Here is a 19,769-nt window from a genome sequence, read left to right as displayed (position 1 = left end):
TACAATGCTTTTTAAATTAATTAATTAATTAAACTTTTACTTTGAGATCATTGTAAATACACATGCAATTGTAACAAGTAACACAGAAAGATGCCTTGTATCCTTTATCCAATTTATCCCAGTGGTAACATCTTGCAAAACTACAGTATAATATCACAACCAGGAACTTGACCTTGATGTAATTTATCAATCTTTTTTTTTTAAATCCTCACCCAAGGATATTTTTTCCAGTGATTTTTAGAGAGAGTGCAAAGGAGGGTGGTCATAGGAGGGAGGAAGGAAGGGAGGGAGGGAGAGAGAGAGAGAGAGAGAGAGAGAGAGAGAGAGAGAGAGAGAAAGATTGGTTGCCTCCTGCACACGGCCCAACTGAGCCGGGGATCAAACCTGCAACCCTTTGGCTTGTAGGATAATTACCATATCTAGTTTTATAAGAAACTGTCAAACTGTTTTCAAGATGGGTTGTACCATTTTTCATTCACACTAGCAACATGAGTGATCCAGTTTCTCTGCCAGCATTCTGACTGTCACTGGCTTTTATTTTAGCCATTTAGATCAGCGGTCGCCAACCTTTCGGACCTCACGGACCACCAGTGGTCCCTCAGACCACGGGTTGGCAACCGCTGATTCAGATAGATATTATTGTTGCCTTTTTAAAATGAGCTCAGAAGAGTTGAATTCACAACCACACCATGTCATCATGATGGTCAGACCTCACTGGGGGCTGGTGGACCACATGTCTACTTTCCTCCCTTCCTCAAGTGATAAACATTCAGTGAACGCCTGCCCTGTGACAAGTTCTGATTCAGAGATGGATTAGGGACCAGCACTGCCTTGTAGTAAATCCCAGTCAGTCAGTCTGTCTGTCTGTCAATCTATCTATAAATTCATTTAATCCTCCTGACAAGCTAATGAGGTAGGTACTATTATCATTCCATTTCATAGGTAAGGAAAGTGAGGCACAAAGAGATTAAGTAATTTACCCAACATCACACAGCTAGAAAATGAACAAGCCAACCTGCCTGGGGTTACCAGGAAAGGTTCTCTAGAGTAAACGGCCACTGATCATCTCAAAGGATGAATATGAAGGAGTTCACCAGGTCAGAGGGAGAGGCATGGGCTAAGAGGGAGCTTGGCAATGTTCAAAGGCATGGAGAGGGGTTGACCATCATGAGGGTGTTCTGGAAACAACACACACAAACTTGGCTTGAAGAGGATGTTGCTACTCAGCCCAAAGGGAACAGAAGTCTTGGGGGGCAGTGGCGAGCAACTTGTGGCTGTAGACCAGACCTAACCGGAAAGCCCCCTGTGGCCCACAACATGGCCCACACGATGTTTTACAATCTCATAATTCACTGCTTGTGTCGAAAACTTGGAGACGTCATCGTCAAAATCGAATTTTCAGCTTTTCTTAGAACATCTCAGGACCTGGCCATGCTGGGCTCACATGGCCACAATCAGCAGGTGTGGAGTGGGACTGTCCCCTTCAAACAGGCACATACCTTCTAATTTACCACAGTCCCCACTACCCCCATTACTCTCACCTGACCTCCTTCACTAAATGGCAACACTTGCTAACTCCTATGGTCATTTGTGCTTGCAAGCCCTGTCTTGGGCAAAATGAGACCAAAGTCTCCAAATATCCGCAGGTCCAATCTGCACAAGAGAGAGAAGATAGTCTGTGAGCCTCCCCAGTGCAGAACAGGACCAAGGTCCAGGGGAGTCACTGTGTGCACCCACAGAACAGACGCCAGCCTCCGGAGCTGTCCAACAAGCAGTTCCACAAGGCGCTCCTGGTCCAGTGGCTGTCTCAGGAGGTAGCCCATTCTTCATCACTCACTGGACAGTAAATTTCCACTATGTCATCAACCTGAGGACTCTGTAAGATTTCTTTCAGCCCCGAGATTCTGTACCCAGACAGCTACTCATTTCTTCATTATTAATTATTTACTGATCACTTGCCAAGTGGGAGACACCAAAAACATGCTAAGGCTGAAGATAAGAATAACCAGGCCCAACACTTACACTGTGAAAGCACTTAGTTCCTTTGCAAGAACTTGCCCAGCCATCATCTCATCCAAGTGTTTCCCTAAGTGTGGAAAGAGAATCCATACTGAAGGAATTTTCAGAAAGTACAGGGCAAGGTTTAATATAGCCTGGGCTCAGAGAAAACAACTATCCCCTTTTCACTTCTTTTTTAATCTATCAGGTTGTCTCCAGGAGAAAGTGTCAGTTCAGTACTAATAGACCTTTAACATCATTATAACCATGCCAATCTCCCTTGTAAACAAAGAGAAAGCAGGCCCCGGGCAAGTGATTGTATCCAAGATAGAATGTAATGACATTGTTGTGTTTTCTGTGGATTTGTTTCTTTATAGTAGTGACGTACAATTTCCCTTTTTAATAAATCTACTTCAGTGGAAAGCTAGCAACGTGATAGCAACGAAAAATTAAATGATGATGGCATTTAGTGTTGGCAAAGATTGTTCATGATTGACATTTGGAAAAGCCACCTGGCCACCCATCCTCAATGATGACAATCTTATAGAGAAGCATTTGTACGAGTTCATTAGTTCATCTGACAAACAGTTATTAGGCATCTATCACATGCCGGGACGGTGCTAAGGGCTAGGGATACAGCCGAGTGAAAGATGGGCAGTCCCTGCCCACTGGAAGGATGACACAACAGAGGCACAAGGGAGTGGGTGACATGCTCCAAGGATAGAGATTGAGCTAGTGCCTCAAACCCTGACTCCCAGTGCAGTGTTCCCTCCCTGGGTCCAAGCCCCAGGCAGACCAAAGACACTGCAGTGAGCTCCCTGGCTCGGGCAGTTTGCTCAGGGTTAAGGAATTAAGGGCAGTTGCCCAACCCCCTGGAGAAAGGTGAGGACGATGCCTCCCAAGGGCCAGTAAAAGGGGCCAGAGCACATTTTCTCTGACTTTGTTCCCCCTGCCAGCCCCTCCCTTCTCGCCCCTCTGGGTTCCCTGGAGCTGGGGCTCCAGGACAGCTCCCTCTTGGCTACTGGTTTTCAGGTGACCTAGTTTTCCCCAATAGACACCTCCTCCCACCCCTGGCCGAGAAAACCCTGCTTGGTCTAATTAAAGACTTGCCACCCTACAGCTAACCCAGCAGCTGGGCGACTCCCAAGACAAGGTGCTGGCCTGGGTGCAGGGGTAGCCCACATGGCTGGAGGCTGGCCCCCTTCCTGAAACCTGTGCACACCTGTCTTGTACTTCCAGAGACAGGCCTGGATGGTGATGGGGACACAGCCCAAACTGCCAGGACCTGGGAGAGTAACAGCATCAGCCACCCTTAAAGGGGATCCCAAAGGCCTCATTTGGAGGATAACCAGCTCCTTGGAGACATGGAGCCAGTGTGTTGTGGAAACATCCAGGTGGATCATCCCGTGGAGAACTGGGCATGTGGAACCACAAGTCAATGGAGTGGCCAGGCTGGCTGGGCAGGTGTGGGAGGGGTCTGCAGAGGCCAGTTGTGTGTGTGGGGGGCGGGGGGGGGGCAGGGAGCTGTACTGTTTGACATGGGAAGAGAAATCAGAAGCAAGGCAGAAAAGAGTGGGGTACTTAATTTTTCCAACAACTGTCTGTGTGAAGTCGGATAGATGAGCCAAATAGCCTGACTGTGGGGCAGCAGGAAGTCTGAGGCCAAGGCATTCGACCCGCAGTGAGCAGGAGCAGGCTGTTAGGCGAGCCTTGATTCAGCATCTGTTGCTGTCTGGCACCGCCTGAACTGACTCCTCTTGCTGCGTCCATTAACCCTCGCTGCCTCCGAGGGGAGAAACTGAGTCAGTACACAGCCAGGGAAGCAGGGGCTACGCTCCACAAAGCTGAGCCTTGAGGGGAAAGGGGGAGGAAGGTACTGGGGCTTTGGAGCTGGTGTGTGTGTGTGGGGGGGGGGGGGGGGGGAATTCCTCCTCCCCTGAAATGAAAAGAAGACTATTACAAGAGTATTGTTTGGGGAATGAATATGCCTCTGGGGAAATAAGAAGAGGAAGTCAGTTTGGTGATGGTCCTTACAGTTTCCCCATTATCACTCCCAGCTAGGTCCTGGTTGGCCGGAGCCTGTCAGCAACTGCCTAAGTCCAGGTACAGTGATTGGCTGGGATAGGCACATGACCTAAATTGACCCAATCAGAAGCTCTTTCGTCCCACAGCCTGCAAACCCGAAGCATGGATCCCCGTGGCTGCTGGAAGTGACCTTGCCACCAGCCATGCAGGAAGCTGGCCTTTGGATAAAGGCAATACTTGGGAGTTGGAAGTGGGTCCTTTAAGCTTAGGGGCCTCTGGACTTCAACTTTCCGAGCCAATAACACCCCCTTCATCACATAAACCAGCTGGATTGAATTTTGTTACTTGAAGCCAAGAGCCCCCTAACAGAGCAATGCGGTTTTTAGGGGTGCAGGAATGGGGACCCCAGAAGGAACTGTGGGCTGAAGCAAGACAGTGACCTCTTGCTGGGACATGCTACCAGATACCCTCACTTTCCCCTACGGTGGCCACTTAGGGCCCTTCAGGCCCAAGCCCAGAGCCAGCCTTGAGGAAGGGTGGGGAGGCCAAAACCAGGCTCCTGAACCCTGAGATGGGACAGGAGGGCCCAGGCTTTGTGACTCCTCACTCCCAAGGGAGCAGCTGTTGACACATCTTTGGACTCGAGCCTAGTGCCTTGAGAAAAACAATGCGAAGGAAGGTGAATTCAAATGGAAGAGGCATTAAAATATGAGTCAGACAGTGTCTCAGAGTTCACACTGCTTAAAAGAAAACGTTATGATTTTTTTTTTTTGAACAGCCCACATCCCGTCACGTCCGGTGTCCAGGCCTGGGCAGCCACACTCAGGGAAATCCTGCAGCTCCCGAGCTCACGTGCTGCTGCCCTGCCACATCCCTGCAGGAAAGGGCCCCCGCTAGACCAGTTCCTGCCCCTACTGAGCCACCAGCCCCAGAAGTGAGCTGTGCTTTCCCCTGTGCTGGGAGGCGTGGGCTACTCTGGGGACAGAAGCGTCATGGAAGTGGAGGACCGCCAGAGGAGCTGACCTGCCCATCTGTCTGGACTTGTGGATTTTGAGGCCTGTTGCCCTGAAGATTCAGTGTCCAGCGTATGCAGTCACAACGTCTGCCATGGCTGCCTGTGCCCCAGCTGGGCACCCTGAGTGCCAGCAGCCTTCACCTCCCACCACACTGCGGCCCAACTGTCCCTGCCCTGGCTGATGGAGAAGACACAGTGCCCCACCAGGGCCTGTGCAGCTGCCACTAGGAGCCCCTGCTTCTCTTCGGCGAGGAAAACCAGGGGGCATGTGCTTGGTGTGTAGCGAGTCCCAGGAGCACCAGTCCCACTCCATGGCGCCCATCGACGACGAGGCCTTCGAGAGCTCTGGGGAAAACTTAGTGTCGTCTAACGGCCAAGATGAAGAAAGCCATGCATTTACAGGACATGGGAGTGAAGGGTGCTACTAGTGGAAGAACAAGACAGAAAATCAGACTGAGACTCAGTGCAGAGGTTGCAAAGCTACACCACTTCCTGGCTGAAGAAGAGAAGCTGTTTCTTCAGAGGTTCAGCAAAGAAGAAGAGACAAAGAAGAAACAGACTGAGAACACATTAAAGCTCCATCAAATAATCACTTCCTTGAAGAAGCTCATCTTAGAAGTTGGGGAGATGAGCCAGAGCCCCATCCTGGAGTTGCTTTGGAATCCAAAAGATCTTTTGACCAGGAGTGAGAAGCGGGACAGAAACTATTCCCTTGAAGTTCTGGAGGTGAAGACTGTGTACCATGATGATGAAGGAAATGCTGAAGTGATTCCAAGTGGCTATCAGTTTAGCTGAAGACACAGCTCAACCCAACTTGTCTTCTCCCAGGAAGGGAGGTATGTGAAAAATGGAGCGTCAGCCAGTTCTTGGCCATTATTTTCTACAGCCTGGAACTACTTTAGTGGATGGAGGAATCCTCAGCAGACCACACACTCCATGGAGAAATCTCAACACCCTATTTTGGGGGGAAACTTTTTCACTTAAGGGAAACATTACTGGGAAGTTGAGAACCAAGATAGCCTGGAGATGGCCGTGGGGTCTGTCCAGAGGACATCATGGAGATAGTTGGTAGTTCATAAATGTCCCCCAGGTGGGCATCTGGGCTATTTGTTGAAGTCCTACTGGCTATTGGCCCCTAACAAGCTTCTCTGTAAGTCCCACCAGGCCAGAGCCAGCTCTTCACAGGGGTAGGAGTTTTCCTGATCATGGGGCTAAGGGTATCTCATTCTACAGTGCTGTGGATGGAGTGCCCCTACACACTTTTTCTTGTCTTTTGTCTCATGTCTCTGGCTGTTTTTATTGTTGTTGTTGAGCCCATTAGCATCTTTAGTCTTGCCACTAGTGACTGGTGGGAAATGAGGCTATTCTTTCCTACCCAAGAACTCCCCTCCCCAATCCTGTATCCTAGCCCAGGGACATCCCTTTCTTGGCCCTGTTCTCTCACTTCATACATTGTGACCCTTGGTAATACATCAGTATATCCACTCAGACTCCAATTTCCTGTTTTGTTCAACTCCCTTTATGTCTTGTGCATAGATAGATATGGCAGACCCTGTTAGTCGCTTTTCTAGTAGCCACCTGCCTCCACTTCTCTGCTTCTCTTCTGGTTGTTTCTAACTGAACTGTTTGGTATATGCCTTCCATGTGCTTCAGGAGAAGTAGTCCCATGTGAGGTAGGAAGGGAAAATTTCCAAGGTGGGAAAACTTTCTGGGGAATGATTTTGTAACTTCTAAAAAGAGGTATTTGGAAAGGCATAGCCCCTTTCTGATGTTAGCAGCTGTCTTGGAACTGAGGAGAGTACAGTAACAGCGGAAAGGAATAAGAAACACGGTCTTGGTTGGCATCGTCAAACTTGTAATTTCCCTAATCCCAAACTTCTCATTCTCTAAGATTATTGCTCCCTTTTTGCATAAGGCAATTTTAGTCACATGTTGGCTACTTGAAGTCTGAGTATCCTAAGGCTCATAGCATGGATAACCCACAGTTTAGGCTTATCTCACTTTTTCTGAAAGTTGACAAACTTGTAGAATCCCAATTCAATCCAGTCACGTAACTCCTCTTCCCAGTAAGTACTGATATCCCTCACTTTTGTGGATCAGAAAACTGGCACAGTCTTCCCTCACACTGCCCATGCTATTATTACTCTTCATCACCTGACCAGGTCTCAGCCTTCAAATGTTCATTATGTTATCCATTTGTCAAATCCATATATTGTGTATGCAAATTTATTAATATTTTGAAAAACACTTACGTACTTACACTGGGCTAGCCTCTTCACATACCGCTTTCATATGACTCTTATAACAGCTCGGTGAGATGGAAATTAAAATCCTATTTTTACAAGCGAGAAAAAAAAAAACTTCAGAGTGACTCACTCATTATTGCTTAGCTGGCAAATGGGAGCGTTGGGATTAAAATCATATCTGTTTGAGATGAAAGCCTACACTTTTTTGTACTCGGCATTTATTTGTAAGCATTGACTAAATGCAGATTGTGGGTCTGCATCATCTTTGTTTCTTATTTTCTTACATGTTTTTAATCCTATATACGTGTTTTTCTCACTTCACCTTTTCACTCGTGACTGGGTACACTCAAGAGGATTGTGAAAATTGCTAGATAGTTATTTTTAAAATAATAACTGTTTTGTCATAAAAGTTGTGTACTTATTGTAGGAAATTTGGAATGTACAAAGGCTGTAAAGAAAATTAAAGTCATTAATTATAAAAACAAAGATTTTTTTTCCTTGTTCTTAAGCTATTCTTCTTCACACAATATTGGCAGCAGCCTGGAGGAAGGCGGCGAGTGCTTTCTCCCTGAGCTTCCTGTCGCATTGATCACAAGGGGGGGAGGAAAACAAAACACAGCCCAGGCTTCCCCTCGTCCTTGGCGCTCACTTGGGACCCACTGTCTCTCCTAAAGGATGCACAGCCCCACCCTCCCATAACACACCTATTTGAATAACAGCATCGCCCCCATCCCAGTATAACGATGCTTTACTCATGAGCAAAGAGACTTCTGGGGCCCTTGGTGCTCCAAACATCTGAATTAGAAATTGTCTCCCCCAACCCCATTCTCATGGGATTTGGTGGACTGACTGTCCTGCCCCTTCTGAGATGAAACTTCTCGACTTCAGGTATAGTCATCCTAGACACGCATCCTGGTTTAAATCTGTTGTGGGATGTGGGTTCCCCAAGGGTCTGCTCCTTAACTCCATCTCTCCCCACTGAGTTTCTTCATTTAGATCTGTAAGTGGTGGCTCTAGGCTTGGCCCTGACTTGTCACTGTCCTCTGAAGGCCCAATTTGGCAAGATTTGAGGGTGGGGGCTCAGGAAAGGGCAACAGGACTCAGAAACCACAAGTTCACCCAGAACAAAGAGTGATCAAGCAACTAGTGTATTGTGAGCTGTCAGGGAAAGAATCATGCCCCGCATGGGGATAAAAACACAGCTGGCCTCTCTCTGAACTGGATGGCCATATTGGGATTATAGGGACTAAGCCTTAACAAAAGCCATGAGGGAAAGGATCACCTTTGTTCCAAGTCTCTAGAGAACAGAGTTGGGATCATGGACAGGCAAAATGAAGACGTAGGATCAGCCTGACATGAAGAAATTATCTCATGTCAACGATTCAACAAAGCCCAGCCATGGCACGATGCTGGGGTCCCCACCCCCAAGAACCCCATGGCCACTAACAAGATTGCTGAGAGAGAAGGTCTGTGTAGGGGTGTAGATGGGACTGGCCCAGTGAGCCCCAATCCTGGCCTGGCAGACAGATCATCTGCACTAGAAGCAAGCACTCTATCATACGTATTTGCAGTCCAACAGTTGGTATCCACCAGGCTAGGCAGCCTGTTAGAACCATTCCAAGTAGATACTGATTGATGGTATTTTGGATTCGTTCTGCCTGTGAAGGTGATACAGCTTACTCCGGCTCAGTTCCAGGAAAACTTCAAAGGAAGCCACAGCTCGAACAGGTGAAGGAAAACCCATGAACACATCAGTCTTCCATGCTGAGCTTCTCCCCGAGAACCTGAACCTACAGAGAGGCCCACACACTTGTGGGTAAGAATGCCAGTGTGTGGGAGGCTGCAGGGGACAGAACGAGGTGCCAAGGATGGGGCACACACGAGGCTGACACGATGTCTACGAATACATTAGTCAGTCACAGTGACAGTGCTAAACCAAACAGCCAGTCTTCTAAAGAAGCTTATGTAATAGCTAAGCACAGGGAAATGGGAGTTGAATTACATATACTGTTTCTCCGGGTTTTTTGGGGAATGTGGTCCACTCCCTCCCTTTGCAGGGAGACAAATACTCCCTTTGCAGCTGGAGGGATCATTTTCCAAAGGAGGCCACCTGCCCTCCTGGGTTACACATTTAGTAAACGGGACAGTCACTCACATTGGCTAAGCCTGTGATCTGTAAGTGGTGGCCCTAGGCCTGTCTCCTCTGTCTCCCTCTCTGAGCATGACATCCTTGGCCCAACTTTGGTGTGCTGTGCCAGCTCTTAGTTTGTTTTGGCTACTTGGAGCACTGTGAGGGCAGGGGCTATGAGGCCATGTGTGATAACAGGAGGAATGAGTGTTTGATTGATTGGAACTGCCTACCACAGATAAAGGAATGGGAAGTGGCTGTGTGCACTCTATTCTACATCACGCTTACCTAAACTTGGATTTCAATACTTGCCTTTGCCCATTGTTCAAAATCCCCTAGTCTTAAACACAAACATCTAGAAAGTTATTAGAGTGAGTGGAAGGACCCCTCACATCCTAGTATATCAGCCAAACAACAACCCAAAATCGTCATGGCCTCAATGGTAGATGTAGATTCAAGAATAGCTTAGGTTCTAATAGGAATTTCTCCAGTAACTTGCACTAGGGGGTAGAATGAAGAATTGTAGTCCATCCCCTTAAGTTAATTAGATCCAGGTTCTAAGAAGCTGCCATCTTTACTTGAGCCAACTCAAGCAAAGGAAGGCAGCCCCTGCAGCTGACTGCCACCTCTCCCAACTGTCCCTGGAGAGTAGGGAGATAAGCATTCTGGATAGGGTCCATTCTTGAAGGGGGAGGGACAAAGGCACTACAACCAGCTGCGGATCACTATCTTGTCCTTTCCAAGCATCTTGGACCCCACACCATTGCCAACATAAAGGTACCCCTAGCAAGCTATCTCTTCCCCTTTAGCTAGGGGTGTTCTTAGCCAATTAGGGAGTAGCTGGATGGAAATTTTAAAAAGCTTTTGATATTGTTTGTTCACTGATGTTTAGAGATTAATTCCAATGGAACAAGGACAATAAAAAGCACAGAATTAGACTCAAAGGAGAACATCCTCCACTAGAGGAAGAAAGAATGAGGAAGAATTAGAACAATGCAGAGAATGGATACCAATTAACTGCACAGCCAGTAAGTGGTGGAGCTGGGATTTGAACCCAGGTCTGCTTAATCCCAAAACCTATGTACATAAAAAAAGAAGAAGGAACTAGGAAACACACACACACACACACACACACACACACACAACACATTAGTGCTTTAAAAGATCTGCCCCATGAAATGCAAAGAGATTTCAGAAAATCTACAATATTCATAATCAGGGAGATAAGAGGTCATTTTTTAAAACTTTTTTTATTGATTTCAGAGAGGAAGGGAGAGGGAGAAAGAAATAGAAACATCAATGATGAAAGAGAATCATTGATCAACTGCCTCCTGCACACCCCACACTGGGGATCGAGCCCACAAACTGGGCATGTGCCCTGACTGGGAATCGAACTATGATCTCCTGGTTCATAGGTCAACACTCAACCACAGAGCCACGCCAGGCGAGCTAAGAGGACATTTTGACTAAGAAACCAGACAGATCAATTTGTAATTGAGCAAATACTTGTTGAAGTCAGTATAGAATAAAACATGTGCTTAATGAAACTAAAGATAAGCATCATAGAATCTATAAACACGTAAGTGAAATGAACCCAGAGATAAAGAAGGCAGGGTAATGGCAGCTTCTGTGCACAGCACAGCTTCCACGTGTCAAGCTCTTCACATGTAACATCTCTTGAAATCATTGCACCAACTCTGCGCTGTAGGTATTGCCCCCATTTCAAAGAGGAGAACGCTGATGCTCAGAGAGGTTAAGGGATTTGTAACTTGGGCTGACGTTCCAGTTGGTGGCGAGCCTCTCTTCTGATTGGTCTGTGCCTGGGCCGTGATGTTTAAGCATTTTGAATAGCTCCCCTGCTTGAAAATAAACAAACAAACAAAAACGCCAGACAGGGAAGATAGCCCACAGGAGCACAACTGAGAGCAACAAGAGGAATCCCTGAAAGAGAATAAATGAAATCTATGCAGAGTGAGGATAATAGTGAAGCCATAACTTCCCCTACTACTGGAGCTGCCATCACCCTTTGGAGGCGTAAGCAGGAAAGATCTGTATCTCATGCTAAATTTCCTAAAATCTGCCTTCCAAACCCCTGTGGGCTCAGCCCCCTATCACCAGTATCCTTTTCTTGGTGAGCACTTGCTCATTTTCTACTTCACCCGAACCAGATTCTTAACAGCAACTAGCCTCATAACAGCAACTGTCCTCTGTGCTCTACTCTCTGAGTGATGAAACTGTCAGTAGACTAGGTCAGGAAGTTCCCAGATGCTCTGCATTTTGGTATGAATTTTCCACCCAATATGCAGTCTTTGAAGCCTCTGAGTACTGGGTGTGTGACCTGCCAGGTCACCACACAGAGAAAAGCAAGCTGCAGTACACTGCCTTCACATTGCTTCGGTTCCTCCCCGCTGTGATCTCCAGCCGAAGTTCCTTCACTTTGATTCCCTCCTCTTGGATCCTCTTGGATGTAAGAACTCCAAGCATACCTCTGCTTCCCCTCTGACCAGCTTTATTTCCATTGAACATGGTACATTCTTTGTAAGCCACAGAGTCAAGCCCATGAAAGCGCTGTCACCATCACAATTGAATTTATCTCATGTTGAAATCTCCGGTTCACTTTGTTACTCAGATATCTGGGTTCCTAATATTATTTCAATCATCTTACTCATCATTTTCTCCAGCAAATTACTGAACATCCTCTCTATTTTATACCTTATGTTACCAATTAACTGGTTACAGAAAATGTTCTCCCCTAATACACTTTCATTTTCAATTTAAAGCCACATTCATTTGGTCAATAAATACTTACTGCCATCTACTATGTGCTAAGCAATAAAATGGGGGGCAGCTCTGAGGGTCTCTTTTTTTTAGTTGTATATTCTTTTTTTTTAATTGATTGGGGTGACATTGGTCAACATGAACACAGGTTTCATGTGTGGGTTTCTGTTTCTTTTTTTAAAATTCTTTATTGTTTAAAGTATTACATATGTTTCATTTTTCCCCCATTGCTGAGGGTCTCTTAATGAGGTCTCTTAATGAGCAAAATTATTTGCCAGAAAGGCTCTGCTTCTTGTAATGGCAAAGCCTCCCCCATATAACTATTATAAACTCTGGAGAAAGAGGGAGAGAGGGAGAGAGAGAGAGAGAGAGAGAGAGAGAGAGAGAGAGAGAGAGATTATTGAAAGGCATTAGATTTGCTCAGCAACAAACATACATAAACTGGAGGGGAGTCAACACTTGAAAGAAAGAAACAGCAATAGGTGATGTCCCTCTTTTTATAGCTTTTGATCCAAGGACAGGCCCAAATCAATGTTGCACATGGACTACAATTTGAATAGAAATCTTTACTCTTAATTTTTGAGGAATTAGAGGACAGAGTTCAGGCAACTACAGCTGGAAAGTAAGGAGAGACATCCCAGAAAAGAGTCACAGAACAGTAGCCCCATATTCTGAGTATATATTCTGCCCAAATTTCCATGAATGATGCATGTATAGGGCAGGTTTCAAACAGCCCAACTAAGGCTAACAGAACTAAAGAAAGATTTCAGCTAATGCCCACTCAAAAGAAACTTAGTTTAGAATTTGAGTGTGGTTAAAAAAAAAAATCATTACTGTTTTGAGAAATATAGAATCAAGCGTCTCTTCAAGTCTCATTCACAATATTCAGGATGTAATAAAAAATTACTAGGAAAAGAATGTTTTAAACAAACAGGAAAATGTGGCCCAAATTCAAGAAGGAAGATAATCAATAGAGATCTACCCCAAGAGGACCCAAGATGTTAGAGTTAACAGATAAGAATCTTAAAGTTGCTGTTATAACTTTGCTCAAGGGTGTAAAGGAAAATATGCTTGTAATAAATGAACAAACAGGAAATATCAGCCACTGCAAAGAAACTACAAAAAGAACAAAAACTATTAATCAGATCAGCTAAATCCCCACCAACATCTTCCTTTGCACTGTGAGTTGTGCTTTTCACTAGGGACCATTACACAGTGCTAATATTGACTTCAATGGCTTTTTTTTAGCACCTTCCAAATACAAGGTATTGGGCAAGTTTTGGAAAGCTAATATACAACACAAAATCTTAAGCTTTGGTCACAAAAAAAAACAAACAAACAGATCTCTTCATCTGACAGCATCTCTCTGTTATAGTAGACACACACACACACACACACACACACACACACACACACACACGGTACTTCTCCTGTCCTCCCTTCTCTTTCAGGTCTTAAATCAAGAAGAAGAAATTGAAGTCCTGCCATGGCCTCTTTCCAGCTCCCAGATCACTCCTGATGGAGCCATTTGCCCCAGAGAAAGCACAGAGAGGAATGAGGGTGAGGAGCAGGCTGTCAGGTTTGATACACCCCACATTCTCCAACCACAGCAAAGGTGCCCTCCACTAGATGATTAGACAGACCAGTTCTGTAAAAACTCTAGGTACAGACATAAAAGGGAGTCAATGGCCACTGTAACATCTCTTTCATCCAGTTTCATTAACAGGTGTTTTGCTTTTTCAAAACCTGGTAAGAAAGGGATTCTCAAACTTGGCTACATGTTGGAAACACTGGAGATGCTTGGAACGTATATTAAGATCACAGAGCAAGACTACTATATATCCACCAAAATGGCTCAAAAATGGTTTTACGTCAGAAAATAGCAACTGTTGGCAAGACTTCTCATATACTGGGAATATAAATTGATACAACCACTTTTAGAACTTCTCAGCAATATCTTGTGAAGCTGAGCATACACACACCTTATAACCCAGCAATTTCATTCCTAGGAATGTATCCAACAGAAATTTCTATATACACTTTCCAAAGGCATTTACAAGAATTTAATAGCACTATTTATAACAGTCCCAAGGTATAAACTGTCCAAAATGCCCACCAACAGTAGTCTAGAAAAGAATTATGGTGTATTCACACAAGGGAACATTGTACAGAAATGAGAACGAGCAATATACAATTGAACTCTCACAAGGTTAACCAAAATAAGCCAAACACACACACATACAAATACAAGATATATGATTCCGTTTATGTAAAACTCAGTAGCAAGCAAAACTGATCTATGTTATCACTCAGGATAGTGATTTTGGAGTGAGAGTGACTGGAAAATGACCTAAGGGGTGCTTCTGGGGAACTGGTAATATTTGTGTGTGTGTGTGTTTGTTTTAGCAGGATATGGGTTACAGAGGCATGTTCAGTTGGTGAAAAATCCATCCTATATTTGTCTTACCTTAACTCATTAAAATTTTTTAAAATATTGATGCCTGGGTCCCACCTCCAGAGAGTCTAGTTTAATTGATCTGAGGTGCAGCCAGGCATTAACATTTTTAAAAGCTCCCCTGGTGGGTCTACTGTGCATCCAAGAACCACTGTGTTAGAACTTGGCAACCCTCCCTACTATTTCTTGGAGCAGAAAGTGCCGCTGCTTCTCTAGAAAGACTAAAGCAGATGTTTTTTGCGGAACATAGGTAGCTCCAGGGGAGGTTAATAGGTTGTTTCATGGGAAAAGAAGTCCATCATCAAATATTTAATTTTTAAAAATTCTAATGATCCACTGCGTTTCTAGAGCTAAGTGCTTTATCTACACTATCTCATTTAATCCTCACAATGAGCCTATGACAAAGGAACTATTAATCTCTATGTTACAGAAGGGTAAACCAAAACTCAGTGGGGTAATTCAAGGTCGGACAGCCAGTAAGCAGCAGGGCTATGACTCAAATCCACATGGGCCTTGACACTGAAGCTCATGCTCCTCACCATTGTCCTAACTTGCCTCTCTGGGCAGTCCTTGCTGTAGGACTGAACAGAGCTTTACTAGGCTAAAGGTGAGTGGTGGGTTCTACAGCATTCCCCACAGTGGTTTCTTCGTCTCCACCCCTTACCTTCCAACCCACCATCCACACCACTGGCACATTTTTTTTCATTCTGCAACCAAGTCCGATTCTGTATTTCCATTGCAGGGAAGCATTTAATCTCTCTGTTGCCTATAGGGTCAAGTCTAAACTCCTCAGCCTAATGGTTCAGGCCAGCCAGTGTGTGGCTTTGACATTTTAACTTTATCTCTGGCCATCTTAATGTCCCAAACTCACTACACTCTCAATTTCCCAGCTACACTGAACAGACTGATGGTCCCCACCATTTGCTGAGACCCTGCTATGTGTCAGGGTCTACACATAAATTCACTTTAATCTCCACAATGAGCCGTTTTAAACAGGTATCATTATCCCCGATGGATAGATTAGAAAGTGGGGGCTCATCTGGACATGCCCAATGTCATAACTTGTAAGTGACAGAACTAGGACTTGAGCCCAGATTTAGATTTGTCTGCTGCAAAGCCCATGCCGGTTTCACCACAGCACACCCACCTCCTCACCTTCACTCATGCTGTTCCATGGAGTGGCAATACCCTTCTTTCTCTCCACCTGGCAATCTCTTCTCTGTTCTTCGAGAGCTAGAGCAAGTGCTATAATAATCCTATCTATCATCTCTTAAGTGCTTTCCAGGCACCGTGCTCAGCACTTGACTTGCCTTGTCTCATTTACACAGTGTCTCAATGCTCTTTTTATTCCCTCTGAATTGTTCTTCATCTGCCCTGTGCCAAATGGGTTTCTTTCTCCTCTCTAGTTCCAAGGCATGTGACCACATCTCTATTGTGGCGCTCAGCACTCTTCAGTAATTGTTAGTTCCCAACCTGCCTCTTCCATTGGACTAGATGCTCTTGAATGACAAGGCATATACGTTATTCACCTATACATCCTGCTAGAGAGCCATCCAGCATATGGTAGGTGTTTCAAAAAGGAGAGAGTTGTCAGAAGGTGGGTGACCATGAGACTGAAAATTCACAGATTTTTCCATTAGTTCTGTCATGGGGAGTGGTCCTTGGGTTTGGAACCAGAGCTGTGGCATCAGACAGACAAAATAGACCTGGCTGCTGGGGGACGAGGTCACACTGAGGGCCAGACCCAGGACACACCTCACCTGGCTCCCACCTTGCCTTCCATGAAAGGATGGGATGGGATTGCCCCTGGCTTCACGGTCTCTTCAACTCTAAATGCTTTGTAATTGGCTCCACACATCCCTGCTTAGGTGATTTGTTGTAAGACAACCGTTAGGATCAGTCCACAGCACTGTGTCAGAAATTCTCAACTGCTCCTTACCTTGTGCTGTTCTTAAGATACCCCAGTGAATGAAGATCTCCAGGAAAGGTGGCCCAAAGAAAATGAATATCTAAGGTGTGGCTCCCCAAAGGTGAGTAGATTAGCTGATCATACCCTTTCTAAATAGATCTATTCTTTTTTAGTTGGAGGCCCCTTTACAAGAAAAGAGCCCTCTTTGATGCTCACTCATCGCATTGAACACCCTTTCAGTGTACCTGGTCTACAGTGGGTGCTGTTCAGAGCACACCGCCTTGTGACCAGGATAGCAGCCTGTTCATGCCACAAACGTCCAAACTCTATGAGCTTCAAGGCTGTCAGTTTTTAAAGCCAGTCCCTGCTCCTTTGCTCTCACTCTTACTGGACTAACATGCACTTGCCCAGGTATGAGTGATCAGTAAGCACTCCCAGCGGCAAACTCAGCTGGGTTTCTGCACAGCCTCCTTCCAACAAACCCCTTTAGGAAACAGGGGAGCCACCAAAGAGACTATTTCAAAATTAGTTGTCCCTTCCCAACGGCCCACCTCTTCTGCTGCCCCCACTAGAGGTTAGCTGCCTGATTTTTTGGCTTCTAATCAAGTCCTTTTCTTTTGAGGATTTCAAGTCCCACCCCACCCCCATCATAACGTATATTGTATTTTAAGAATTCATTTGTGATATTCATGAAGATAGAGTTTCTCAGACAAAAAGTTAGGTTCTTTATGCATTCCTTTAGCACGCTTGAACCACACTATCTTTCTCTCTTTTTTTGGTTGTTGTTGTTGTTGATCCTCACCTGAGGATATCTTTCTATTGGTTTTTAGAGAGTGGAAGGGATGGGGAGAGAGAAACATCGATGTGAGAGAGACACATTGATTAGTTGCCTCCTACAAACCCCATGACCAGGGCCGGGATGGAGCCTGAAACTGAGGTACGTGCCCTTGACGGAACCTTTCCATCTGTGGGCCAACACTCTATCCACTGAGCCAAACAGGTTAGGGCTTCTCTTATTTTTAATTGCCCAAGTCTTTGATTACTCCAAGAGACAGGAATCAGTGTGAGAGCAGAAACTGGTTTAATATAATTTTATGTCTTTCATTTCAAGCATAAAGCCAGGTAAAATGTAGATCTTAAATATGTAACTATCTTTATGTAGGCCCAATCTAAGGAGTCAAAATTTGAATTACTGTGGAACCTGACTCAGAAACATGTTTTCCATTTTATTCTATCAGATTGGCAAAACTTAAAGTTACTTAATACTCAATGTTGGAAAGGGGGATGTATTCCCACATACTGTTGATGGAATAGAAATTGGTTTGGCCTCTTGGGAAGACAATTTGACAATGTCTGTCATCGTTCAAATTGCAGGAAGTTTTCCTTATAGATAAAATCATGCCAGTGTACAAAGATAGACACTGTACAAGCAAGGATGTTGTAGCATCCTACATTTGTAGCAGGAAAAAGCTGGAAACAATCTCAACTGTCAGCAAGGAAGCAGAAATAAATTATGGTAAATTTTTATTGCTGGAATAGCATGTAGCCTTAAAGACTGAGGCATATCTCTGTGTGTTGACATGTGCTAAGATAAATTAGCTGAAAAAAAGGAAGTTTTAGAAGAGTGGTCTATAGATGTGTTAAAAAGAAAAAAAGAATAAACATGTAAATGAATATGGGTCTGTCTATGTATAAGAAATTTATGGAAAGGTACATAAATCATTCAGGAATTTCTTCTCGGGGCGGGGGGGACGAGTGGCTGGGGGTAATGTTTGGGGAAATATCACTTTCCATTTTCCACATTTTTATACTGTTTAAATTTTAATAATGTATTTGTATTCTTTTGTAATTAAAAAGCATAAAATACCGCAATAAGAAAACAAAAGCTGAGTTTTATATGTTAAAAAAAAACTAATGAAAATCTGGAGGCAATTGTCCCTATTTCTTTAAAAGGCAAGAGGCGATGTCTATAAGGTGACCTTTGCTCTCTGCCCAGTCCGTGGGACTGTCCATGATGACTACACAGTTCCAGAGGGATGTGGAGACGGCGACAGTCACCGAGAAGGGCCAGAGCCCTGCAGAGGGTAGGTATGAGAATGTGTGCCTTCTACTTGCACTTGGACCACAGGAAATGAAGCCAGTTCTGACTGAGACTCTGAACCATCCTAGGAGCCAAGAAATTCTGAGAACTTGTCAGTGTGGCACAAACACTAGGGCCTCTACTCAGTGCCAAGAAGCAAAGGCTAGGGATGCCTACGTATGTAATGACACACGTGATGTGGGTGAACAAAACAACGGCCCAGCCAGCAGGGACATCAGCGGCACAGGGCTCTGCTCACCTGTCCTCTCTGCTATGAAGCCATCTGTGACTCCCAGGGGCGGACTTTGCTGATACTAACGTAATAATAATAGTTGAGATGTACATCCTACGTGCCAAGCAGAGGCTAAATGGTCAATCATATCATCTCATGATACTATTATTCCTATGTTACACAGCGAGAATCTGAGGGTTCCTGAAGGTAAGCAAGTAACTTGCTCAAGGTTGTAGTAAGTGGTGGAGGCAGAAACCAAACCCAGGTCTGACTCCAGAGCCAGCCAAGGTCACTGCTAGCCTTCCCCCATTTGGGGAAGAACTAAAAAAGGGCAGTCCCTCAGAGTAGAGACACGGAGAGCCACAGCATTTCATCCAAAGAAAAGCCAGAGACTGTAATGATCGCATGCAAGGGCTTTGAAGCCGGATGATCTGGGTTCAAATCCTTGCTCTGCCACGTACTGGCTGTGTGGCCTGCGGAAAGTCATTGAACCTCTCTGTGCCTCACTTTCCTCTGCAGCACAATCAGTAATGATGCCACCCCTGAGAGTTGCTAGGAGGACTAAAGAGCTAAAAAGACAGTGATCAGCTCATAATAAGCACCAAATGTTAATGATTATTATTCATATTTTTAAGAAAATATGCCCTTTCTCCCAGGCAGATGAAAGTCTGCAGGGTGCAGAGTCTGGCAGGTGGAGCAGACTAGGTTTTAGCCCCTCCCTCAGTCAGGCGCCATCAGGGAGTATATGACTCTACAACCTTACACCAGTCCTGCTGAGCAATTACCTCCCATGCACTGCCAGTTCTTCCTCCTGGCTACCCTTCTCCCAGCCTGGCACACTTTTAAAAAATATAGATTTTTTTCCCAGGGCCCCATTCTGGCCGGTTCTAATCCAGGTGGGCT

At 45.2% G+C, this 19,769-nt stretch overlaps 1 pseudogene; it reads left to right on the top strand.

Moving 5' to 3' along the window:
• The first annotated feature begins 1,317 nt into the window (after positions 1-1,317).
• On the top strand, positions 1,318-6,397 carry LOC102430172 (annotated as a pseudogene).
• The last annotated feature ends 13,372 nt before the right edge of the window (positions 6,398-19,769 follow it).

Source organism: Myotis lucifugus, unplaced genomic scaffold (assembly GCF_000147115.1).
Source record: "Myotis lucifugus unplaced genomic scaffold, Myoluc2.0 scaffold_16, whole genome shotgun sequence".
NCBI lineage: Eukaryota > Metazoa > Chordata > Mammalia > Chiroptera > Vespertilionidae > Myotis > Myotis lucifugus.
Note: the sequence above shows the minus strand (reverse complement) of the source record. Positions and strands in the feature narration are given on the sequence as shown.